The 26,683-nt window shown below is 43.7% G+C and overlaps 1 pseudogene; it reads right to left on the reverse strand.

The window, feature by feature from the left end:
* Positions 1-16,138: 16,138 nt before the first annotated feature.
* LOC128068563 (pregnancy-associated glycoprotein 1-like) overlaps positions 16,139-26,683 on the reverse strand; it is a 96,704-nt pseudogene continuing 86,159 nt past the window's right edge.

The raw sequence follows: 26,683 nt of genomic DNA on the forward strand, positions 1-26,683 counted from the left end.
GTGACTGGTCATAGAACCAAGGTCCGATGCTATAAAGAGCAATATTGCATAGGAACCTGGAAGGTCAGGTCCATGAATCAAGGCAAATTGGAAGTGGTCAAACAAGAGATGGCAAGGGTGAACGTTGACATTCTAGGAATCAGTGAACTAAAAGGAACCAGAATGGGTGAATTCAATTCAGATGACCATTATATCTACAACTGTGGGCAGGAATCCCTCAGAAGAAATGGAGTAGCCATCATGGTCAACAAAAGAGTCTGAAATGCAGTACTTGGATGCAATCTCAAAAACGACAGAATGATCTCTGTTCATCTCCAAGGCAAACCATTCAATATCACGGTTATCCAGGTTTATGCCCCAATCAGTAATGCTGAAGAAACTGAGGTTGAACGCTTTTATGAAGACCTACAAGACCTTTTAGAACTAACACACTAAAAAGATGTCCTTTTCATTATAGGGGACTGGAATGCAAAAATATGAAGTCAAGAAACACCTGGAGTAACAGGCAAATTTGGCCTTGGAATGCGGAATGAAGCAGGGCAAAGACTAATAGAGTTTTGTCAAGAAAATGCACTGGTCATAGCAAACGCCCTCTTCCAACAATGCAAGAGAAGACTCTACACATGGACATCACCAGATGGTTAACACGGAAATTAGACTGTTTATATTCTTTGCAGCCAAAGATGGAGAAGCTCTATACAGTCAACAAAAACAAGACCAGGAGCTGACTGTGGCTCAGGTCATGAACTCCTTATTACCAAATTCAGAATCAAATTGAAGAAAATAGGGAAAACCGCTAGACCATTCAGTCAAATCCCTTATAATTATACAGTGGAAGTGAGAAAAAAATTTAAGGGCCTAGAACTGATAGAGATACAGTGCCTGATGAACTATGGAATGAGGTTCGTGACATTGTACAGGAGATAGGGATCAAGACCATCCCCGTGGAAAAGAAATGCAAAAAAGCAAAATGGCTGTCTGGGGAGGCCTTACAAATAGCTGTGAAAAGAAGGCAAGTGAAAAGCAAAGGAGAAAAGGAAAGATATAAGCATCTGAATGCAGAGTTTCAAAGAATAGAAAGAAGAGATAAGAAAGCCTTCTTAAGCAATCAATGCAAAGAAATAGAGGAAAACAACAGAATGGGAAAGACTAGAGATCTCTTTAGGAAAATTAGAGATATCAAGGGAACATTTCATGCAAAGACGGGCTTGATAAAGGACAAAATGGTATGGACCTAACAGAAGCAGAAGATATTAAGAAGAGGTGGCAAGAATACACAGAAGAACTGTATAAAAAAGATCTTCACGACCCAGATAATCATGATGATGTGATCACTAATCTAGAGCCAAACATCCTGGAATGTGAAGTCAAGTGGGCCTTAGAAATCATCTCTACAAACAAAGCTAGTGGAGGTGATGGCATTCCAGTTGAGCTGTTTCAAATCCTGAAAGATGATGCTGTGAAAGTGCTGCACTCAATATGTCAGCAAATTTGGAAAACTTAGCAGTGGCCACAGGACTGGAAAAGGTCAGTTTTCATTCCAATCCCAAAGAAAGGCAATACAAAAGAATGCTCAAACTACTGCACAATTGCACTCATCTCACATGCTAGTAAAGTAATGCTCAAAATTCTCCAAGTCAAGCTTCAGCAATATGTGAACCTTGAACTCCCTGATGTTCAAGCTGGTTTGAGAAAAGGCAGAGGAACCAGAGATCAAATTGCCAACATTGGCTGGATCATGGAAAAAGCAAGAGAGTTCCAGAAAAACATCTATTTCTGCTTTATTGACTATGCCAAAGCCTTTGACTGTGTGGATCACAATAAACTGTGGAAAATTCTGAGAGAGATGGGAATACCAGACCACCTAACCTGCCTCTTGAGAAATCTGTATGCAGGTCAGGAAGCAACAGTTAGGACTGCACATGGAACAACAGACTGGTTCCAAATAGGAAAAGGAGTACGTTAAGACTGTATATTGTCACCCTGCTTATTTAACTTATATGCAGAGTACATCATGAGAAACGCTGGACTGGAAGAAACACAAGCTGGAATCAAGATTGCCAGGAGAAATATCAATAACCTCAGATATGCAGACGATACCACCCTTATGGCAGAAAGTGAAGAGGAACTAAAAAGCCTCTTGATGAAAGTAAAAGAGGAGAGCAAAAAAGTTGGCTTAAAGCTCAACATTCAGAAAACGAAGATCATGGCATCCGGTCCCATCACTTCATGGGAAATAGATGGGGAAACAGTGGAAACAGTGTCAGACTTTATTTTGGGGGGCTCCAAAATCACTGCAGATGGTGACTGCAGCCATGAAATTAAAAGACGCTTACTCCTTGGAAGAAAAGTTATGACCAACCTAGATAGCATATTCAAAAGCAGAGATATTACTTTGACGACTAAGGTCTGTCTAGTCAAGGCTATGGTTTTTCCTCGGTCATGTATAGATGTGAGAGCTGGACTGTGAAGAAGGCTGAGCGCCAAAGAATTGATGCTTTTGAACTGTGGTGTTGGAGAAGACGCTTGAGAGTCCCTTGGACTGCAAGGAGATCCAACCAGTCCGTTCTGAAGGAGATCAACCCTAGGATTTCTTTGGAAGGAATGATGCTACAGCTGAAGCTCCAGTCTTTGGCAACCTCATGCGAATAGTTGACTCATTGGAAATGACTCTGATACTGGGAGGGATTGGGGGCAGGAGGAGGAGGGGACGACCGAGGATGAGATGGCTGGATGGCAATTCGGACTCGATGGACGTGAGTCTGAGTGAACTCCTGGAGATGGTGATGGACAGTGATGCCCAGCGTGCTGCGATTCATGGGGTCGCAAAGAGTCGAACACGACTGAGCGACTGAACTGAACTGAGCTGAACTGAAACCCTACAAAATAATAAGGCTGTATGACATGAAACACATAGTAGTATCAAAATTAGTTTGGATGCACATCACAAAAAACTAAAACAACCATAATTTTAGCAAGATAAAATTGATTTTTGTCTCCCACTGAAACAAAGTTGGAGGTAGGACAGTGAGAGCTTGGGTGGTATCCATCTCCAAGGTTACATGATTGTCTAACACAACTGCAGGAGTTCCAGCCATCACAACTAAAATCCAGGTAGCAGTTAGGAAGAAGGTAGGGAAGGGAACAGACTCATCTCTCAGCCAAATCAGCTTGAAAACAGTCTTCCAAGAAATCCCTCTTACAGGTCAGCTTGCATATCAGTCACCAGTCGTGACCAAGAGCACTGGTGGGTAGGAAGTGCAGTCCTGTAGCTACTGGTCTCATTCTATATAACAAACTGTTTTCCGTTTTGAAAGAGAAGCAGATAATAGATCATTTTGTAGGCAGCCAGTAGTGTCTTCTTTAAAGAATAAAACTTTTCTGATTGGGCTGAAGAGCTGGGCAGTGTGTGGGAGCCAACAGGAAGGAGCAGCAATGAAAGACACCTGGATGGATCAGAATGTACTCTAGAAAAAAAAAAAAAGACAGACTGGTCAGTAGAGATCGTCTAAGGACTGAAGTGAGGATTATACATACCACATGATCCAATTTGGTTTGAAAACTGCTTTTCCAACTCAGGTCCCAAATCTCTCTCAATTCTTCAGCTTCTAAATACCTTGTCTTTGTTACCTCACATTCTGACCTACCTGTCTCACCTTCCTTACTTCTGTTCACATCACTTCACCATCCAGTCACCAGCATTACAAGATCCAGTACTGAGGAGTTAGCAACACTTTCTAGAAGTGTGTAGAAACACAATGACTATTTCTACTTTAATATTAGTGTCTCCTGATCAAGGTCTTTTGAAGGACTCATATGGCAGGAATTATGGAGATCTCGCATTTCCTGTAAAATCCCAACCAAGAATGTGACTTCCTTGGACCTGGAGGGAATGCACTCACTTTTGGATTCACAGGTCTTAGCAGGACAGTAAGTCCCCTGTGTATGAACAAGTTACATTTCAAAAGGGTGTTCAAAAATCACAGTTTCTACATATGTCAAGCAAAGTGTCTTAGACAGCCAACTAAGACAAATGGCTATATATTACTGTAGTTTAATAGCTTTATGATACTTTTCACGCAAATAATACATTTAAAAAAACAGAAATAATAAAAGAAACATTTTTAATTTTGCAGTACCTGGATAGGGCATGGGAACCCACTCTGGTATTCTCATCTGGACAATCCCCATGCCAAGAGTAGCCTGGCTGACTACAGTCCATATGTTGCCAATGTTGAACACAGCTGAGCAACTAAGCACACTTTTAAAAATAAAATAGTACTACCATCTATATTACCGCTGCATTTATGCTTCCTTTCAGACGTCATAGGCTTGAAATAAAAATACTGCACTATTGTACTCCATCATCTTCCCTTGCAGCTCAGTCGGTAAAGAATCTGCCTGCATTGCAGGAGACCCGAGGTCAATCCCTTGTTTGGGAAGATCCCCTGGAGAAGGAAATGTCAACACACTCCAGCATCCTTGCTAGAAAAATCTCATGGGCAGTGGAGCCTGGTGGGCTGCAGTCCATGGGGTCGCAAAGAGTCAAGCCCAACTGAGTGACTAACACTTATTGTATTCCATACAGTCCTGTACAGTAAAGTACACAAAAGCACATCCACTTGTCTGGGATGTGCCCACGACAATGTGTGTCAGATATGTGAACTAACTGATGTGATTGCACATTAAAATGCACTTTTACATGTTTGAAAGTTTTCAACTTGAAAATTTGTTTGTAACAGACTTGCTACACAGGTGTTCAGTGAATGTATGTAGTGAATGAACAAGAGAGGAGAGTAAGGAGCTGCCTGTTCCTTCCATGTTTGCATGTATTATTGCCACTCTGAATAGGAGTTCCATTGGGCAAAATTGAGGCCTGGTGTATGGGAACATCACTGCAAGTGACAGAGGACCAGGATTCCAGGACGTGGCACAAGAGCCATGGTTGATTGAAAAGAGCCAGGAGTGCAAATTAGGAGGAAATAAGTTTTCATTGGTTTATGTGAAAGACTTGGCAAATATCATCTGGATTTGTTTGTAGTGATTGAACTTTGGTTTAGAGGAGCAGTCTTTGTTGCTCAGTATGAGCAAAGAGAGGAGAATGAACCATGAAAATCGAACATGTGTCCCAGGTCAAGTATATCTAGTATTGAAGAGATGTAAGTCCTGTCAATTTACCTGCTCCTTCCGGGAAAGAATTAGAGTAGTAAAGGAAGGAAGGTCTGCACTATGCTAGGACCTTATTCTTCTTCTGTCCAGTGAGCATTGATTTCTAATGCCATTTCTTTATAAACAAAGGTTGTACTTTGTATGATTGAAGTTTTCTAATTTACTGTTCCATATAAACTTTTGGTGCTGCTCTGTGCCCAGACACATGGGGCCCTGGAGTCTGGCAGGCTCTGTTTTGGCAGCACAGTGAAGTGTATGGGGATCTGCTGTCATCTGGGCCCTGGGGTATATCTTCAGTCTGGGTTCACATCTGATGGGTTAACTCTAGTTGGGTTTAATTTGATCATCTTGCTCTTTATCTTCAGTTTGTCCCATGTTCTTTCTTCCCATGTCTCTTTTCATCCCTGACTTCTTTGTGACTGAGTAATTTCTATGATTCCCTTTTATAGGGAATCCCTTTTGTCACTTTATTTAACTGTAACTTTTTTTTTAAAGCAGTTTTAAGATCCATGGTCAGTTCAGTTCAGTTCAATTCAGTCACTCAGTCGTGTCCAACTCTTTGCTACCCCATGAATAGCAGCACGCCAGGCCTCCCTGTCCATCACCAACTCCCGGAGTTCACTCAGACTCATGTCCATCGAGTCGGTGATACCATCTAGTCATCTCATCCTCTGTCGTCCCCTTTTCCTTCTGCCCCCAATTCCTTCCAGCATCAGATCCATGGGATGCATCTTTAACTTTCCAGTCTATCATTATTAATTATGATAATTATTAATAGTTATTAAATTATATATTTATTTATCATTTCTTTGGCTGTGTTGGGTCTTAGTGTGGCATGCAGGACATTCCTTGTGGTACAGACTCTCTATTTGAGGAGGGCAAGCTCAGTACTTGCAGTGTGTAAACTCTATTTGAGACATGGAGGCCTAATTGCTCAGTGGCAAGTGGAATTTGAGTTCTCTGGCAAAGAAAGAAATCAGCATCCCCTGCATTGCAAAGCAGATCCTTAACCACTGGACCACTGGGAAAGTCATTACATTTACCTTTTAATATATATTACTTGTTTATCATTTGGGGTACTGTTCCTTCTCCTAGTAGATCCAGATTTCCCCTTCCTTTAAATTCGTTCTGACATGAAACCTTTTATAAAATATTTATTACATTGGTCTGTTAGTGCTGATGCATTCTTGTAGTTGTTGTACATCTGAGAAAGTATTTATCTTGTTTTTGATATGTATTTTTCTTGGGTATAGAATTCTGAGTCAATTCTATTTCTCTCAGCACTCTAAGATGTGGTGCCAGTGTCCTCTGGCTAACATTGTTTCATGTGCCTAATCTGCTGTCATTCCCATTTTTTGTTCTGCTGTGTCTGTTTTTCCTTCTGGTTACATTTCTTTGGTTGATTGCTTTAAGCAATGGATTATGATGTGCCTTTGTATAGTTGTCATACTTCTTGTCCTTGAGTTAATTGAGCTTTTGTGTCTATGGGTTTAAAGTTTTCATCATATCTGGAAAATTTTCAGCCAGTAATTATGAAGTTCTTTTCTCTATTCTCCTATCTTTAACTTCCTATTGGATTCTGTCTACATATACTGTAGTATTCTTAAAGTTTCAAAGTTCTGTGATGGACAATTAGATTTTTCCCACATTCTTTCCATTAGTATTTTCCATGTCTCTATTTAACATACTCAATGCTGTTCAGCTTCATGAATATAAAGATTATTGTTTTCGTAAGCATTTTAATGTCCTTCCCTGCTAATTATGTAATGTGTGTTTTTAACTGTGTTTTTACTAATTGATTTTTTCTTCATTATGGATTTTCTTTTTGCTTCTTTGCACATCTAGAATGTTTTTCTTTTTAAATGTATTTATCTTAATTTGAGGATAATTACTTTACAATATACTGATGGAACTAGGACATCACTGCAAGTGACAGAGGACCAAGATTCCAGGATGTTGCACAAGAGCTATGGTTGGTTGAAAAGAGCCAGAAGTGCAAAAGAGGAGGAAACAATTTTTCACTGGTGTATGTGAAAGACTTGGCAAATACCATCCGGATTTATTTGTAGTGATTGAGCATGTTTTTACTGATTGATTTTTCCCTCATTTTGGATATTTTCTTGCTTCTTTGCACATTTGGAGATTGTTACAACCTCACCAGAGCCATGACAGGCTCAGAGAGGTGCACTAGGCCAAAAATAATCCCTGAGTCATGCTTCCAGGGCTTCCGGGGATGATAACTCTGGCCAGTCAGAGAGGTGATAACTCTGGCCAATCAGAGGGATGATAACTGGCCAATCAGTAAATACCAGGAAACCCCTGCAGCCAATCAACTCTTGCCAACTCCCTGTCTTTGTTCTAAACTTATAAATACTACTGTAAATCTGGGCTCGGGGCTCTTGTTCTACTCCACTGTGTTGGATATGACAGAAGCCCTGGCTCGAGCTAGCAATAAACCCCTTTATGCTTTTGCATTGCTGTGGATGTCTTATTCTCTCAGTTTTGGGGACTCGGACACTGGGCATAACAGAGATTTTCTTTTGAGACATGAGGATAAATGTGTCCTTTGCTCCTCTATGTCTACCAAAATGAGGTCACCCTGCAATCAGAACTCACTGAATCCCTTGTGAATACTAGGCACTGACTTCTGTGCATCGGTGCAGACTTGACTGGGGATAAGTTTTGGGGTGTTAGGGGGTCCCAGTCTTGCTGGAGAAACATACCAATTAAAAATTGCAAATAATATTTTCTATGGGGTTTGTTCAATTCAGTTCAGTCGCTCAGTCAACCCCATGGACTGCAGCATGCCAGGCCTTGCTGTCCTTCACCAACTCCAAAAGCTTGCTTAAACTCATGTCCATCAAGTCAGTGATGCCATCCAACCATATCATCCTCTGTAGTCCTCTTCTCCTCCTGCTTTCAATCTTTTCCAGCAACAGGGTCTTTCCTAATGAGTCTGTTCTTTACATCAGTTGGCCAAAGGAGTATGTCAAGACTGTATATTGTCACCTTGATTACGTAAGTTATATGCAGAGTACATCATGAGAAATGCCCAATTGGATGAAACACAAACTGGAATATTTTCTAAGTTATTTGTAAGGCCTTCTCAGACAAACTTTTTGCATTTCGTTTTCTTAGGGATGGTCTTGATATGGTATGTACAGATCAAAAAACAAAGATCATGGCATCCCATTCCATTACTTCATGGCAAATACATGGAGAAACAATGAAAACAGTGACAAGCTTTATTTTCCTGGGCTCTAAAATCACTGTGGATAGTGACTGCAGCTGTGAAAAAAAGAGACACTGATCCTTTGAAGATAAAGCTATGAGAAACCTAGACAGCATACTAAAAAGCACAGACATTATTTGCCAACAAAGGTCTGTATAGTCAAAGCTATGGTTTTGCCAGAAGTTGTGATGGATGTGAGAGTTGGACCATAAAGAAAGCTGAGCACCAAGGAACTGATGCTTTTAAACTCTGGTGTTAGAAAGACTCTTGAGAGTCCCTTGGACTGCAAGGAGATCCAGCCAGTACACCCTAAAGGAAATAAGTCCTAAATATTCATTGGAAGGGTTGATGCTGAAGCTGAACCTGCAATACTTTGGCCACCTTATGGGAAGAACTGACTTAGTAGAAAAGTCCCCGATGCTGGGAAATATTAAAGGCAGGAGGCAAAGGGGAAGACAGAACATAAAATTGTTGAGTGGCATCACCAACTTGATGAACATGAGTTTGAGCAAGCTCCAGAAGTTGGTGATGGACAGGGAAGCCCAGTGTGCTGCACCCCATGATATAGCAATAAGTTAGCATGATATAGCAAGTCCTCTGAACTGATGTACAGAGGACAATCAGGGATCAGGCAGAAGTCTTTGGGGAAGGAGGAAGGAACAGTTCCTGGATAGCTGACAATGACAGGTTGGTAGGCCTTTTCAAGTAAGAGAAGCTATAAGGAAGCAATTCTATGCCAGGTTCAGAGAATGGTAAGAGAAAGGCAGGGCAGCAGTGCTGGGATTTCCCAGGGGACAACATCCATGTTCTATTAAACTTAATCAATGCTCAATATTGTTTGGTGATTGGAAACATGAGTTTTGTTTTGGAAGTGGTAGAGCAATATTCAATGCAAAGACTGATGCTGAAGATGAAGCATCAACATTTAGGCCACGTGATGTGAAGAACCAGCTCATTGGAAGAGACCCTGATGCTGGGAAAGATTGTTGGCAGAAAGAGAGGTGTCAAAAGGATGAGAGGATGAGATGGCATCACCGACTCAATGGACATGAGTTTGAGGAAACTCCGCAAAATAGTGAAAGACAAGGAAGCCTGTTTTGCTGCCGTACATGTAATCACAAAGTGTCAGACATGACTTAGCAACTGAACAATACCAGTGATGACACAGGGTCCAGTGAAGCCTCTGGCCTTGGTGTGAGTAGAGAAAGATTTAGGAGGAAGAGGAGGCTTCCATCCTCTGGTACAAATCCTTGAATCCAAGGCAAGGAGCACAGATTTTGAATGTGTTGCCAAACATTGTTTTCTAAAAAAAAACAAAAGCTGTTTTCTGCAGAAGTGAGAGCTTTGATTGAGTTTGTTTTCTAGATTTTACTGACAGATGTGAAAGGGATCTGGAATGGGCTAAGTCTACAAAACCAGGTGACCAGATGCGGGAGGGCCAGGCTCATGGTAGACATTCTGAACTAGGTGGAAAACGAATCAAGAGGAACAGTGTCCCGTCTAGAGTGTACATGCCAATGTATCAGATTGTTGCGGTGGATCAAGTCAATATTGTTTTGAGGTAAGCTTGAAATGCACGATAGGTGGTTTGCTTTTGTCAATTCCTGTGGGTAGTTAGATGGCTAAAAGTATGGTTCCTTCAATGCATGGTTGGAACCATGCTTGGGAAAGCAAACTAGATCAGGTCCACACATATTTCCTCACTAAAAAGCAGGCATAGGAAGGTTTCTAAGGCCACTGTAGGTATTTTATCCATGAGGGGCCATATGGGGACAGTTAAATTTAACAGGCTGAGATTGGACTGTGCAGGATGCCATAGTTGTTGCTATGACAAGTAGCCATAGCAGCTACTTGTTGCTATGCTGGAGATGTGGGAAACTGAAAACAGACCAAAAGCCTTACGACTCTCCTTGCAGTGTGATTTCAGGCCAGAAGTAGTTGCCAAGGAAAGGCTGACTGGTGAGGCTGAGGGAAGGAGTAATCTGAGACAGTAATCATTAGCTCTTGTGGCACCCCAGAAAACAGAAACATCATCTCAGTCATAGTTCTGGGTCAGGGTTCAGAAATAGATGTCATTTGGCTTATATCAATATTTAGCCTTGGAGATAGCCATAACCTCTGAACAGATGATTTCCTTCTATCCAGGTGGCAGAATAATTAATATTTGTTCCAGACTCAGGAACCCAGAAAGCCTTCTCAGGGCCACCTGCCCTTTGCAGGCACGTATGCAATCTAAAAGTTTGAAGTATCATCATGGTGCCCATTTTCCAGATGAGTAAACTGAGCTTAAGTGACTTGATAAAGGTCACACAGATAAGTATGTGGAACGCCAGAACACATGTAGGGTCAGTTAAGTTCAGTTGCTCAGTCGTGTCTGACTCTTTGCCACCCAATGAACCACGGCATGCCAGGTCTCCCTGTCCGTCACCAACTCCTGGAGTTCATTCAAATTCATGTCCATCAAGTCGGTGATGCCATCCAGCCATCTCATCCTCTGTCGTCCTCTTCTCCTCCGCCCCCAATCCCTCCCAGCAACAGGGTCTTTTCCAATGAGTCAACTCTTCGCATGAGGTGGCCGAAGTATTGGAGTTTCAGCTTCAGCATCAGTCCTTCCAATGAACACCCAGGACTGATCTCCTTTAGGATGGACCTATTGGATCTCCTTGCAGTCCAGGGGACTCTCAAGAGTCTTCTCCAACACCACAGGTCAAAAGCATCAATACTTTGGTGCTCACCTTTCTTCACAGTGCAACTCTCACATCCATACATGACCACTGGAAAAACCACAGCCTTGACTAGATGGAACTTTGTTGGCAAAGTAATCTCTCTGCTTTACAATATGCTATTTAGTTTGGTCATAACTTTCATTCCAAGGAGTAAGCATCTTTTAATTTCATGGCTGCAGTCACCATCTGCAGCAATTTTGGAGCCCCTCAAAATAAAGTCTGACACTGTTTCCACTGTTTGCCCATCTATTTCCCATGAAGTGATGGGACCAGATGCCATGATCTTCGTTTTCTGAATGTTGAGCTTTAAGCCAACTTTTTCACTCTCCTCTTTCACTTTCATCAAGAAGCTTTTTAGTTCCTCTTCACTTTCTGTCATAAGAGTGGTGTCATATGCATATGTGAGGTTATTGATATTTCTCCCGGCAATCTTGATTCCATATGTGCTTCATCCAGCCCAGAGTTTCTCATGATGTATTCTGCATAGAAGTTAAATAAGCAGGGTGACAATATACAGCCTTGATGTACTACTTGTCTGATTTGGAACCAGTCTGTCCAGTACCATGTCCAGTTCTAACTGTTGCTTCCTGACCTGCATACAAATTTCTCAAGAGGCAGGTCAGGTGGTCTGGGATTCCCATCTCTTTCAGAATTTTCCACAGTTTCTTGTGATCCACACAGTCGAAGGTTTTGGCATAGTCAATAAAGCAGAAATAGATGTTTTTCTGAAACTCTTTTGCTTTTTCCATGATCCAGCAGATGTTGGCAGTTTGATCTCTGGTTCCTCTGCCTTTTCTCAAACCAGCTTGAACATCTGGAAGTTCACTGTTCACATACTGCTGAAGCCTAGCTTGGAGAATTTTGAGCATTACCTTACTAGCGTGTGAGATGAGTGCAGTTGTGCAGTAGTTTGAGCATTCTTTGGCATTACCTTTCTCTGGGATTGGAATGAAAACTGACCTTTTCCAGTCCTGTGGCCACTGCTGAGTTTCCAAATTTGCTGGCATACTGAGTGCAGGACTTTCACAGCATCATCTTTCAGGATTTGAAATAGCTCAACTGGAATTCCATCACTTCCACTAGCTTTGTTCACAGTGATATTTTCTAAGGCCCAGTTGACTTCACAGTCCAGGATGTCTGGCTCTAGGTGAGTCAAAACCCCATCATGATTATCTGGGTTGCGCGGTTCTTTTGTTGTACAGTTCCTCTGTGTATTCTTGCCACCTCTTCTTAATATCTTCTGCTTCTGTTAGGTCCATACCATTTCTGTCCTTTATCGAGCCCATCTTTGCATGAAATGTTCCCTTGATATCTCTAATTCTCTTGAAGAGATCTCGTCTCCCATTCTGTTGTTTTCCTCTGTTATTTGTATTGATCGCTGAGGAAGGCTTTCTTATCTCTTCTTGCTGTTCTTTGGAACTCTGCATTCAGATGCCTATATCTTTCCTTTTTGCCTTTGCTTTTTGCTTCTCTTCTTTTCACAGCTATTTGTAAGGTCTCCTCACACAGCCATTTTGCTTTTTTGCATTTCTTTTCCATATAGTCTTGATCCCTATCTCCTGTACAATGTCACGAACCTCCGTCCATAGTTCATCAGGCACTCTGTCTATCAGATCTAGTCCCTTTAGTCTATTTCTCACTTCCACTGTATAGTCCTCAAATTGTGTTTTTTGCTCCATACCCACTGGGAGTGCTGGGTGGTGATATGGCACTATTGTTTAGGCAGAAGCAAACAATATTCAGGCTTCAACTGAAGAAAGTAAGGAAAACCACTAGACCATTAAGCTATGACCTAAATCAAATCTCTTATGATTATACAGTGGAGATGAAAAATAGACTCAAGGGATTAGGTCTGGTAGCCTGAAGAACTATGGATGGAGGTTTGTAACATTGTACAGGAAGTGGTGACCAAAACCATCCCCAACAAAAACAAACGTGAGAAGGCAAAGTGGTTGCCTGAGGAGGCCTTCAAAACAGCTGAGAAAATAAGAGAAGAGAACAGCAAAAAGAAAGGGAAAGATACACCCAATGATGTGCAGACTTCCAGAGAATAGCAAGGAGAGATAAGAAAGTCTTCATAAGTGAAAAGTGCAAGAATTAGAGGAATATAATAAACTGTAGAGTATAGATCTCTTCAGGAAAATTGGAGATACCATAGGCATACTTCATGCAAAGACGGGCACAATAAAGGACAGAAAAGTCAAAGACCTAACAGAAGCAGATGAGATTAAGAAGAGGTAGCAAGAATGCACAGAATAACTATGTAAAAATGGTCATAATGACCTAGACAGAGATGATGTTCTGGTCACTCATGTAAAGCCAGATATACTAGAGCATGAAGTCAAGTAGGTCTCAGGAAGCATCACTACAAGCAAAGCGAGTGGAGGTGATGGAATTCCAGCTGAGCTGTTTAAAATATCCTAAAGAATGAGACTCTAAAAGTGCTGTGTTCAATATGGCAGCAAATTTGAAAAACTCATCAGTGACCACAGTTCTGGAAAAAGTCAGTTTTCATTCCAATCCAAAAGAAAGGCAATTCCAAAGAATGTTCAATCTATCATACAGTTGTGCTCACCTCACTTGCTAGCAAGGTAATGCTCAAAATCCTTCAAGCTAAGCTTCACAGTACATGAACTAAGAATTTCCAGATGTACAAACTGGTTTGAGGAACCAGAGATCAAATTGCCAACATCCATTGGACAATAGAGAATGAAAGGGAATTCCAGAAAAAACATCAACATCTGCTTCACTAACTATGCTAAAGCCTTTCACTGTGTGGACCACAACAAACTATGCAAAATTCTTAAGAGAATGGGAGTAGCAGATCACCTTACCTGTCTCCTGAAAATCTGTATGTTGGTAAAAAAGTGGCAGTTAGAATCAGACACGGAACAACTTAGAGATTTAAAATTGGGAAAGGACCATGACAAGGTATACATTGTCACTCTGCTTATTGAACTTGTGTGTAGGAAAGATCATTTGATATGCTGGACTGCATAAATCCCAAGACAGAATCAAGATTGCTGGGAGAAATATCAGCATTCAGATATGAAGATGACACCACACTAATAGCAAAAAGCAAAGCACTAAAGAGCAGTTGATAAGGAGAGTAGATGAAAAAAGCTGGTGTAAAACTCAACATTCAAAAAACTATTCACAAAAAACACTGAAAATTCATAGCATCCAGTCCCACCACTTCATGGCATATAGATGAGGGAGAAGTGGAAACAGTGGCAGATTTTATTTCCTTGGGCTCCAAAGTCACTATGGACCTTGACTGCAGCCACAAAATTAAAACACACTTACTCCTTGGAAGGAAGAAAAGCTATGAAAAACCTGCACAGTGTATTTAAAACCAGAGACTCACTTTGCTACAGAGGTCTGTAGTGTCAAAGCTATGACTTTTCCAGTAATCATGTATAAATGTGAGATCTGGAACACACAAAAGAGTGAATGCCAAAGATTTGAGATTTTGAACGGCAGTGCTTAAGAAGATTTTTTATTTTTATTTTTATTTTTATTTTTACTTTATTTTATTTTACAATACTGTATTGGTTTTGCCATACATTGACCTGAATCCACCTCGGGTGTACATGAGGTCCCAAACATGAACTCCCCTCCCACCTCCCACCTTATATCTTCTCTCTGGATCATCCCCGTGCACCAGCCCCAAGCATCCTGTATCCTGCATCGAACACAGACTGGTGATTCGTTTCTTACATGATAGTATACATGTTGAGAGTCCCTTATACAACAAGGAGATCAAACCAGTCAATCTGAAAGGAAATCAACTTCTGACCCCTGCTGTCCTAGCTGAGGTATCTACTGAGAGTCTCCAGGTGGAAAGAACGGATGTTTCCACAGCAAAAGTGCCTAACCATGGCAGCTCCAAGCAAATAGTTTGTAGCTGCACCCCTGGAGGAAGCTCAGAAAGGCTGAAGGCTCTGTGTACCCTGGGTCCCTCAATACATGTGTTTCATTCTCCCCAGCAGCATTGGAGGCCAAGGAAAGGGCATTCTGGGCCCTGGAGGAGGAGGATGGCTCAGGTATCCACTGAGGCCACCACTTACTAAGTAGGACATGAAAGGACAGAGCAGGCATATGTGGCAGAGAGCTGGTGACTGGGGTGTGGGAACAAAAGGGAACCAGCTTTGCATGAAGTACCTCACTCAAAATCCCCTGGAGGAGAAGCCCAGTGATAAGATCTTCTGAGATGAGGTGAAGAGAGTCTATTTCATTATCCCTTATAATTCCTCTGAATGAGGAGGTGGTGGAGTTGGTGGGTCATCACAAACTCTTCCCTGGCCTAGACCATCTGCCAGTCGCTATCCTTGGGGCTGCCTCTCCCCAGCTTCAGTCATGTATTTCTGGGGGAAATTGACAATCACGTGTGCTGCTGGGTCAGGGTCAATGACCAAGTAAAGCCAATCATAGGACCCCATGGCCCTGCCAGAATTGCTGATCTAGGGCTGTACATGTGAACTGAAGTGGGTCATTCAGAGAACACCCTTGAACTCTAACAGCTCTGAGCTTCTTTCCTTACTAGGAGATACTTTTGGAATATAAAACCCTAGGGCAGGTAGTTTGGACTTCCTCACTAGGTGTAGAAGCCTTAAGGAAGAAAGTTGCCAGACTAAGACCATCAGAGAAGAGGGAAGGGAAAGAGCGAGGGTGAGAGAGAATTGATGACTTCTGATTTCTTGGTTCCAGTCACTGAGATCTTTGTATTTGCTCTGATTCTTGTGTCCTGGATTCCCAGAATCATTTCAATGAGTCTCCCCTTTCCTTGAAGCCAGTTGGAGGTGGGCTCCTCTCAACTGTGATTCAGACTTTGTTCTAGATCCTTCCCGATCATTGTACACCTCTCAGACTCAAACAGAGACACACATTTGTTTCAGCACCATTATGAGTGAAACCCTTTATTCTTTAATGAGAATAGGGTTTGCAGCCCACCAAATACAGTTCACCAGCATCCTGGGCAAGAGTGCCCTAAGTGTGAGTGAGCATTTGCTCAGAGCAGCCTTACTGATTCCTGAGCTACACCAAGCATATACACTGTCTGTGCCAGGCTAATCCTGTCATTTCCTCAATCATAAACCGAGAAGTACTGCCTCAGGAAGACGTCACCCAGGATCCAGGTCTGTAGATATACTCACTGTGTTCTCTTTAAAGGTGGTATAGCACTGTCCTCTAGAATCCTGGGGGAGCCAGAGACACACGCCACTCAGCCTGAGCTCTTACCTACAACTCCTGCCAATATTCAGACCCAGCACAATTCTTTGTTTTATTTCTCTCTTTTGTGTAAGTATCAAGGGGTTTTATGGGCCGCAGGGGATGTGAGAGTTCATCCAAAACCAAAAGGGGACAAGACATGCACTTGCCATGAGGAAGGGTGTCGGGGAGGGGAGGACTGGGAGTTGGGGAAACAGCAAAATGATAAGAAACAAAGTCTTACTGTAGAGCATAAGGAACCATATTCAATATCCAGTGATAATCCACATGGAAAAGAACATGCATTCTTAACCGAATGTACAGATTTTATGTGTGTAACTGGGTGTCATTGCTGTGCAGAAGAATTTAAAGCAACACTGAAGATCAGCCATATTTCAATAAAATTTTTCGAAAAGAAAAAGTTTGTCCATAATTCTCCTCACTCCCTGTTTCTTTCCTTCTGACTTCTGCTCACTGTTTTCTCTGCAGAGAATGCTGTTTCTCCTGCATCCCCACAATCTAAACTTTATTAAAAAACTTTTTTTTTGTATTGGAGTACAGATGATTAACAATATTCTGAGTTTCAGGTGGACAGTTTGGGGCCTCAACTGTATGTATCCAGATATCCTGGTCCCAGAGATACCCCTCCCATCCGGGTTGTCATATAACTGAGCAGAATTCCCTGTGCTACAAAGTAACTCGTTGTTGGTTATCCATCTTAAATAGAGCAGTGCCCACAACACATTCTTGAAGACTTAACTCAGGAACTCTGGGAAGCTTTCTTTGGCCCATAGTCACCCTCTTTGGCCACTCCAAGCTTGGTTGGGTAACTTACTCTGGTTCCCCATCCCCGCTGGTCAGGCCGTAGCCCTCATCACCCTGAGTAAGTCCCTTGTGCCCCAATGCAGAGCACTTTGGGATGCCTTTCGCATGGAATCCAGTGCAGTTAAGCCTAGAACCAAGCAACACTCCACATGGTTCCATGAGTTGACAGTTTTTGAATTCCTGAAATTCCCTCCTTTCCTCAAAGTCTTCTTTGAGCCCATCAGCCAGCTATGAACTCTCGAAGGGAGCTGACATGAAGCCTCCACCCTGTGCCAGGGCTGAGCAGTCACTGTGCACCCTTTATTCACATTAGCATACAGCCTCCCCACAGAGGGGTCAGGTATCCCAACTCACAAAGGGGACACCAGGCCAGAGCAAGGGGAAAATGCATCTGAGAACTAGGGTGACCATGTAATTTATCATCCAAACCAGGAAAACTGCGAAAAGGGAATGGAGACTGTTAATGCCTATGGTGGGAGAGCACACTGGGAGTGTCCCCACTGTGTCTCCTTTTTCTATGGCTTATTTCAGTGACCACTAGAGCTGACTTTCGTGTTCATGCATCTGAGGGTTCAGACTGAACTGAAGCTCTTTGAGGACTGAGGAGCATAGTGTTCCCCTCTCCTTGTGACTCCCACCATGCCAGCATGGTGTGGCGTCTCCACATTTATTTCAGGATGATCAGTGTCCCAGACAGCCCTTTACTCTCAAGTGGTTGGTTTTGTGGCAGGCTATGGCCCAGCAACAGGGCTCAGAAGCATCTGCAATAGTGCAAGATGGCCTGCATAGGGTAGCCTCCTCCCAGCAGCAGCCCAAGGGTTCCTGCAAGTTCCTATTTAAGAACAACCCCTCAGGGTTCTCCTCTCACCTTGAGGATGTAGGCTTCAGCTAGCACTGGGTATTTGATGCCATTGATAGTGAAGATAATAGAGGGCAGGGTATCGACCACAAAACAGGAAACATAGTGTTGTTAGAGAGAGAGGGAGAACAGTTAGCCCTGGAGATCCTTCTTGTGTGTGGAGACTGGGAGTGACCCTGGGGCAAGACCCTTCACCTCAGAATACCGTGGCGTGGTGCCAATGAGCTTCTGGATGTTACTGACCAGTTTTCTTGGGCCAAGGATAAGTGATGTCCTAGTGTCCACAAGGGTCTTGCAGCTGCCAGAACAAGCAATAACCTTTCTTTCCAAGGAGATGCTGAGAGAGAGTGTGACAAAGAGGCATCAAGGCCGCTCTGAGTCTCCCCAGAGCTGCCCCCTTCCCGACTGTCTCCTAAACAGCCCTTCATCTTTTGTGCTGACTCTTTTCCTTTGCTCTCCACACGGCACCTTCCTTGACATCCTTGAATGCAGTACTTGAATAGGTCAGGATATTTTGTATCTTGGCACAAGCTGATCTTCTGTCCTAGAAGAGTCCCCTCCACTTTGACTAGCAAATTTCTTCTCATCTTCCAGATTCCAGCTTAATTGTCATTGATTCAGGGAAGTCTTTCCCTTGGTGTTTATCAGTCTCCTGCCCTGGTCACTTTCTGCAGACCCTTTCTCATGTCTGCTGTTGCTGCTAAGTCACTTCAGTCGTGTCTGATTCTGTGCGACCCCACAGATGGCAGCCCACCAATCTCCCCCATCCCTGGGATTCTCCAGGCAACAACACTGGAGTGGGTTGCCATTTCCTTCTCCAATGCATGAAAGTGAAAAGTGAAAGTCACGTCGCTGAGTCATGTCCGACTTTTCACGACCCCGTGAACTGCAGCCTACCAGGCTCCTCCATCCATGGGATTTTCCAGGCAAGAGTACTGGAGTCAGGTGCCTCTCATGTCTAGCATGTACCAAAGTCACAATGCACTATGTGTGTGTGTCGTTTCTTGTGCATCTGCCTTCTTAGATGTGAGGGCGAGTTTTATTCTCATTGCCTCCCTAAAGTGTGTGAAACACAGGTGATGCCCAATGCTTGTCTGTTTAGTGAGTGAATGAAGACTGTGAAAATAATGAATGAGACACATCCAGAAAGCTATATCTGGTGGGAAACAAATAATGGGTCCACTACAGAGTGAGGTTGGAGATTCACAGGGACAGCAGATTCTCATAATGGAGGGAGAGAGGGGCTCCTCTGGGAGAGGGTGTCTCCCAGCACTGCTCCTACAACCAGCTCAGACCCTGAGACCCTGGCCAGGAAATACATGACTAACCCACAGAAACTCCAAAGGACAGGTCAGCTTTTGTCTGAGGGTATCACACAGAATCCTATCAATTATGCCTCTTGTCCTCAGGTCACTCCTGGATCCCCCATTCATGATTCTCTGTTCTAGCCCCTGCCCCACTGTGTGCCCAGGTATGTGAGGTGTCTTTTTTATTAGTTGCTTTCAAGTCTTTAGACTGCAGTCAACCTCTCTCCACTACTGGGTTGCTGCTCCCTAAGGAGACCAGTTTTCCCCATTTGCTTAGGAAGTTCCCTGTTTTAAAACTGACATTTATTTGTACTGAGAATTTCCTTGGTCCCAGGCAGCCCTGGACAGTTGGTCATCTTATAACTCTATTCAGGCTGGTGCAACCTCCTTGATCCTGTTCACCACACTGTAGAGTCCTCTAACCAAGCTCCACGCCTCACAGGCCAGTGGGTGAAGCCCTCTCCCAGGTGCACAGACCTCTCTGGACCCTTTTAGGACACTTGCCAGAGCCTTACTCAGAAGGCCTGGGGATTATGAACCCATGGGTTGTTTGCATATCTATGTGTTTGTGTGTTTGTTTGTATATGCATCTGCATGTGTCTCTAATTGTACTTTTGTGTCTCTGACTAGCTATGCATGTTTATATGTGTCTCTGTTTATATGTGTCTGTTTGTGTGCTTCCATGTGTCTGTGTGTCTGTCTGTGTCGTTGTGGGTGGTGTGTATGTCTGTGTCACTATGTGTCTGAGAATCCATTTGTGTGTGTCTGCCTGTGTCCGTGTACAGATGTGGAGCATCACTCGGGCTGACCCTCAGAGGGAGAGGCTTACCGGTCCATGTGTATAGGCCAGTCTCCTGCTTGGATCAGTGGTACTCAGTTAAGCGCTCCCTGGTAGCAGGCTTTGTCCACTCCACCAAACATCACCACACTGCCCTTTCCCTGCATCTGTAGAGAGAAAACAGGGGGATGTCTTTGGAGGACAGTAACAAGAGCACTTTTGGAGAGCTTGTGTTTGTGCTTGTCTACCCATCAAGGCCCTAAAATTGTCTTCATTTAGAGATGCATAAATTGAGGCTAGGAGCAATTGAGACCCAGACTGAAGTCAGTAACAGGCTAATGAGTGGCACAGAGGAGGTTAGAAGCTGAGTCACATGGCTGGGCTCCACCCACTATGTCTTCTGAAGAGGCCCAGGACCTCCTGCTACCTGTGTGCTCAGAAACCCTCAGATGACAGGGTGCTGAAGAGTTTTTGCTTCCCCATGTCCAGCTTGTCATTTTTTAGGAAAATCAAAGCCTGGGAGTGCTAAGGATGTGGTTTCAGGTCACCCAGAGCTGGCTCTTCTGGCCTGTGACCTCTACTGTCCAAAGAGCCCCACACTCAGAAGGGACCCCACCTCTGCTTTCCCTGTCTTAAAATGACTACTGTTTCTTGAACAAGAGATAACACATTTGTTTTGTGTCCCACACTTTTATTTTTCACTGGTTCCTGCAAATTGGGTAGCTGGTCCTGGGCTCCCAGTAGAATGCTTATGAGGAAGGAAAGATATCCACCATCCTTCTTCCTTCCTTATCAGATTCATAAGCAAATTGTATTTTTTTCCTCCAACTTGTTTTATATTGCCTTCCATTAGTCTTCCTCCTCACTCACCCCCCTAGACCAAGTTACTGGTCTTGAGCCCAGGAGCAGGTATGTGTTCCAATAAAACATTATTTATAAAAACCAGCGGTGATGCCAGGTAGGGCCCTGGGGCCACAGTTATCCTGGGTTAGATTATCTCTCAGAATACTTCTTTATTAAGTGTTCTATAATTTTCATGCAACTGAAAGCATCTTACATCTAATTTGGAGAAAGGGATTGTCCATCTCCAACTTACTTGCTCAAGTAAAAGGCAAGAACAGGCTCAGCAATGGCACCTTAATTTTTCAGGTTGTCAAAGATGGGGATGGCTCCAGTGAAGGATATGTTGAGGTAGTTCATGCCCAAGATGCCATCAAAAGGTATACCCTCAAACCCGGATTCCGCCAGGCTTAGACTGAATGGCTGGTCAGTGCTTACAATGTCCTCAATCTGTGGAAGAGAAGAGTAGTCCCACTTATGTGAAGTGGGGCTAGGACTGGGCTGGGTGCCTTGCCATTACATCGTCAAAGAAGAAATGAGGCTTGGCTGTGTCTTTGGTGGACCTCAGATAGTTAGACCACACTGGGAGGGGAATTTGGGTTCCAACTGTGAGAGGCTGTGAATTTTAAAACATCTGCCCCTCTGAAAAACACCACCTGAGTGAGTCAAATTGGCCTTGTGGCTTCTGTCCGGGTGGGGCAACCAAGAGTTAGGCCACGACCCATTGGTGCCAGCTTGTGGACAAAATGAGTCGAGAGTAAGATAGCCTTCTCTTTGGCATGATGTAATGACAGGAATGGACTGCATTGTCTCTAAGGTAATGTGGATTCTGCATCTGTCTGGGAAGACAGAAGCTGAAAACACAATCTTACTTGCAGGGTTCTATGAAATTATTGCCTGGGAAATTCACTTTTTGGGATATGTGTGTATTTGTGTGAGTGTGTATGAGAAAGAGAGAGAGGGGAACTACTCAAGTACTTTGGAGAGGCAGGCCATAGATTTTATTAGACTCTCAAAGGTCTCCTAGAGTGAGAACTCATTTATCAAGGCCCCTGACATCTCTGGCCTCCAGTTTCCCACTATGGATACCTGAAGCCCTTGACTGCCCCCACGGTCCCCAGATCCGTTTTATCATGTCCCAAACACCCCACCACAAGTGCAGTCTTGAAAAGCCAGCCCAGCTCCACCACTTACAACATGTGTGCCCTCAGCAAGGCCCTTGCTGTCTGTACCTCAGTTTCCTCATATGTCTCATGAGTTAATCAGACCACCTGTTGTGTGGGGTTGTTGCAGATTAAAGCAATTATTACCTGAAAGTGCCTGGAACAGTCTGTGAATATAAAAGTGGGTGCTTTTATCCCCTCTTCTCACTCCCAGAAAAATGAGCCTTGAACTGCTCATGGGCACAGGAGCTGCAAGTCCACACCTCAAGCCACTCTCTGGGTTAGCTAATCTGTTTTCTCCTGTGTCACCACGGGCACTGCCTCCCCAGAGACATGATCCTGTGTGTAAGATGGCCAATATCTATGGAAGTTAGGCTAGGAAGGGTCCTGCCAGATGGTCCTGCATCTGTTTTGCAAGGAGAGGTCACTCCATAGCCAGTCCTGACTCAGTGTCTGTTTACACGTTACCTGAACCATGTCATAGCAAATAATCCCTTCATGCTCCCAGATCCATAGGCGATGCTGAAGGTCTTTTCAGTAGGCTGGAAAGTGGAAGACTTATAATGTCTGAACCTAACTTGTGTAGCTGCAGACACAAGAGATGACTGTCATCAGGTGCCAAGGGTGGAAAACAGGGTGGCAGGGCAAGTGAAAGATGGTCTAAGTAGGGGGTGTCTGTACTCACAACAGGCTGGACTGGGGCAAAAGACGGAGGGTATCCACAAATCAGATGAGCCTGTGTCAAACACAACCTGGAATTCCTGAGGGGGTATTCCAATGGTGATGTTACCCATTACAGCATCTACAAGGAGAAGAAGGGAGTGGGTTAGTGCAGAACTGGCTACCCTCTGTTCCCACACTGCTGCCTCCCTTTGGGTGTCACATATCACTTGAGATCACTTTCTAACCACTGTGCAGCTCACAGCCTTTGGTCACAGTGGTGTCTGCATTTGATATATTTTTCCTGTGCTACATTGTATGCAGGATATTGATTCTATAATCAGGCTTTGAAGTGACACCTCTTTCATGGCAAGACCAGATGCATATCCACTGGGCCTTCAGGACCACTGGACACCAGGAAAGTCATGGTGTCTTCATTTGAGACGCTCTGTAGTCTCTTCACAGAGAAGGCAATGGCACCCCATTTCCAGGAATGTACTCTTGCCTGGAAAATCCTATGAACGAAGGATCCTGGTAGGCTGCAGTCCATGAAGTCGCTAAGAGTCGGATATGACTGAGCGATTTCCCTTTCACTTTTCACTTTCGTGCATTGGAGAAGGAAATGGCAACCCACTCCACTGTTCTTGCCTGGAGAATCCCAGAGATGGGGGATCCTGGTGGGCTGCCATCTATGGGGTCGCACAGAGTCGGACACGACTAAAGTGACTTAGCAGTAGCAGTAGCAGTAGTCTCTTCAAACCCAGCCTTATCACCCCCTTCTCCAGGAGGTCCTTCTTGATCAACTCCAGCCATTCCCTCCAAACTCAGACCACATCCAATCAACACCACAGTGGTGACCCTTTCATGCGACATGTATTTACTCGTTGCCTATCTCTCAGGCTGGCATGGTCATTGAAGACAAAATAAGCCCTTTTCTAATCTAAAAACAGTAAGCACTGTGTTAGATTCTGATGGCCTTACACGGAATACAGGTTCCATAACTTTTCACTGCTGTGGTTCTCACATCTGTGGAAACTGAATTCCTCTGCCTGGGGATTCACAGTTGCTTTGCAGTTGGTTCTACATTTTGATCAGAGATGATTCACTCTTCATCTGTAACTGAGTGACTCCCTTAGTTCAGAAGGATCTGCTGCTGCTGCCGCTGCTGCTGCTGCTAAGTCGCTTCAGTCATGTTCAATTCTGTGCAACCCCATAGACAGGAGCCCACCAGGCTCCCCCATCCCTGGGATTCTCCAGGTAAGAATACTGGAGTGGGTTACCATTTCCTTCTCCAGTTCAGGAAAGTGAAAAGTGAAAGTGAAGTCGCTCAGTCGTGTCTGACTCTTAGCGACTCCATGGACTGCAGCCTACCAGGCTCCTCCATCCTTGAGTTTTTCCAGGCAAGAGGACTAAATTGGGTTGCCATTGCCTTCTCCTCAGAAGGAACAATCTCCATCAAACTAATGACACATCTTTGACTCAGAAATGGATGTTTACCTGCCACCTGGTAATTTCTGGGCCCAGTCACCAAGACCAAGAGTTGAGAATGATAGAGCTTTCTCCTCTTGATGGGGCCTCTGCCTCCTGCAGAAACCTCCTGAGGCCCCAGCCCCAACATCCCACCCGTCACCTCCAGATGACCCCTGTTCCAGGCAAGAGCACCAGGGGACGCTGTGGAGCACCACCTCCTGAAACACGCCATACATGATGTTCCTCAGGGGTGTATAGTTATATTTGAGCCATGAGAAGCAATCTGGGACAGTCTGTAAACATGTTCCTTCAGGAAATAGTTCAGCATGTGTTTTTCACTGAGGGTTTTTCTCGTGGTCTTCACTTTTGTTAGAGGTATTCTTTCATCTAGCATTTAACAAAGGAAACAAAGAAGCAGCTACAATTATCTGTCAGTGTTAAGGTATAACTGTCATTGCAATGGCCCTGTGTATTTTCCAAACATTTTTATAAGTCACCCTATTATCATAATTTTATGCATATACCATGGCAAATACATAGGTTTGAATAAAGATTCTGTTCTGTAATATTGGGTAGGCCGTATGACCATGTGGGGTCTCAGTGTCCCCTCAGTAAAATGGTGGAATGTAATGATTCAAACCCTCCAAATAGAATATTTTGGGGATAGTGAAGTGATGGATATAAGGTACCTGATAAACAGGAAATCTCAACAATGACAGCCATTTGCACTGCTGTTGCCATCCCACTGTATCCTCCTCATAGAAGTTCAGGGAAAGAGGTAGAAGGGGGATTCCTACCCTCTTTTACATGGGAGGAATTTGAAATGCAAGAGGTTTGTGAATTGGCTGTGGTCACACTGCTTGTCAGATAAAAACAATATATAAGTAACTCTCCCAAATTTTCTACAAGTTGAAAGAGAAGAGATAGTTGAAAAAAGAATCCAGGAGATAGGGAATAAGTTAGGGAAATGTAGAGGCTCTAGAAGGAAGGATGAGTCAAATGAAAAATTAAAAGAAAACAACACAGAGATAAATACACTCAGAGCCTTCCAAAGAGATGGAGAGATAAATGATAGTGATACAGAGATGCAGACATAGACATAAACACACTAAAGGAGAGAGGGAACAAAGAGGACATGCTAAATAAAATGTAGAAAGCTGCTATTCCACAGGACCACACCTACATCTGCATTGACTGTGCACTGAACAACTGCAAGGAGTTCCAGTTTCAATAGGTCATGACATGACTGGACCCCAAGAGTTGTGCAGCTATGCAAATCTACACCAAGAGCTTTGGAACCCACAGTTCCTATAGCAAGGTACTTATCAATAAGTAAGGGTTGAACGTTAAGATTGTCAGGGAAATAGTCCGTTCCCTTCTAAACATGATGAATAGAATAATCAGATGAAAAGAAAAATCACAGAAAGGAAGACGATGTGGCTTACAGTCTCCATACTTACAGGACTCTGCAATCTGAGAAGACTACCAGGTTGAGGAGCACAAGCCAATTCAGGCTTCTTTCCTGGCTCCAAGTGGTCAGGAAAGTTCAGGTTCTTAGCATGTAGTGGTAACAGGGAGCCCCTAATTATATGTGCTCTGACATGCCCAAGTTTAGTCCTTTCAGTACAGTTCAGTTCAGTTCAGTCGCTCAGTCCTGTCTGACTCTTTGTGGCCCGTGAAAGGCAGCATGCCAGGCCTCCCTATCCATCACCAACTCCTGGAGTTCAATCGCGTCCATCAAGTCAGTGATGCCATCCAGCCATCTCATTCTCTGTCGTCCCCTTCTCCTCCTGCCCCCAATCCCACCGAGCATCAGAGTCTTATCCGATGAGTCAACTCTTCGCATGAGGTGGCCAAAGTACTGGAACTTCAGCTTTAGCATCATTCCTTCCAAGGAAATGCCGGGGCTGATCTCCTTCAGAATGGACTGGTTGGATCTCCTTGCAGTCCAGGGGACTCTCAAGAGTCTTCTCCAACACCACAGTTCAAAAGCATCAATTCTTTGGCGCTCAGCCTTCTTCACAGTCCAACTCTCACATCCATACATGACCACTGGAAAAACCATAGCCTTGACTAGACGGAACTTAGTCGTCAAAGTAATGCCTCTGCTTTTGAATATGCTATCTAGGTTGGTCATAACTTTTCTTCCAAGGAGTAAGCATCTTTCAATTTCATGGCTGCAGTCACCATCTGCAGTGATTTTGGAGCCCCCCAAAATAAAGTCTGACACTGTTTTCACTGTTTCCCCGTCTATTTCCCATGAAGTGATGGGACCAGATGCCATGATCTTCGTTTTCTGAATGTTCAGCTTTAAGCCAACTTTTTCTCTCTCCTCTTTTACTTTCATCAAGAGGCTTTTTAGTTCCTCTTCACTTTCTACCACAAGGGTGGTGTCATCTGCATATCTGAGGTGATTGATATTTCTCCCGGCAATCTTGATTCC

Source organism: Budorcas taxicolor, chromosome 25 (genome assembly GCF_023091745.1).
Source record: "Budorcas taxicolor isolate Tak-1 chromosome 25, Takin1.1, whole genome shotgun sequence".
Classification (NCBI taxonomy): Eukaryota; Metazoa; Chordata; class Mammalia; order Artiodactyla; family Bovidae; genus Budorcas; species Budorcas taxicolor.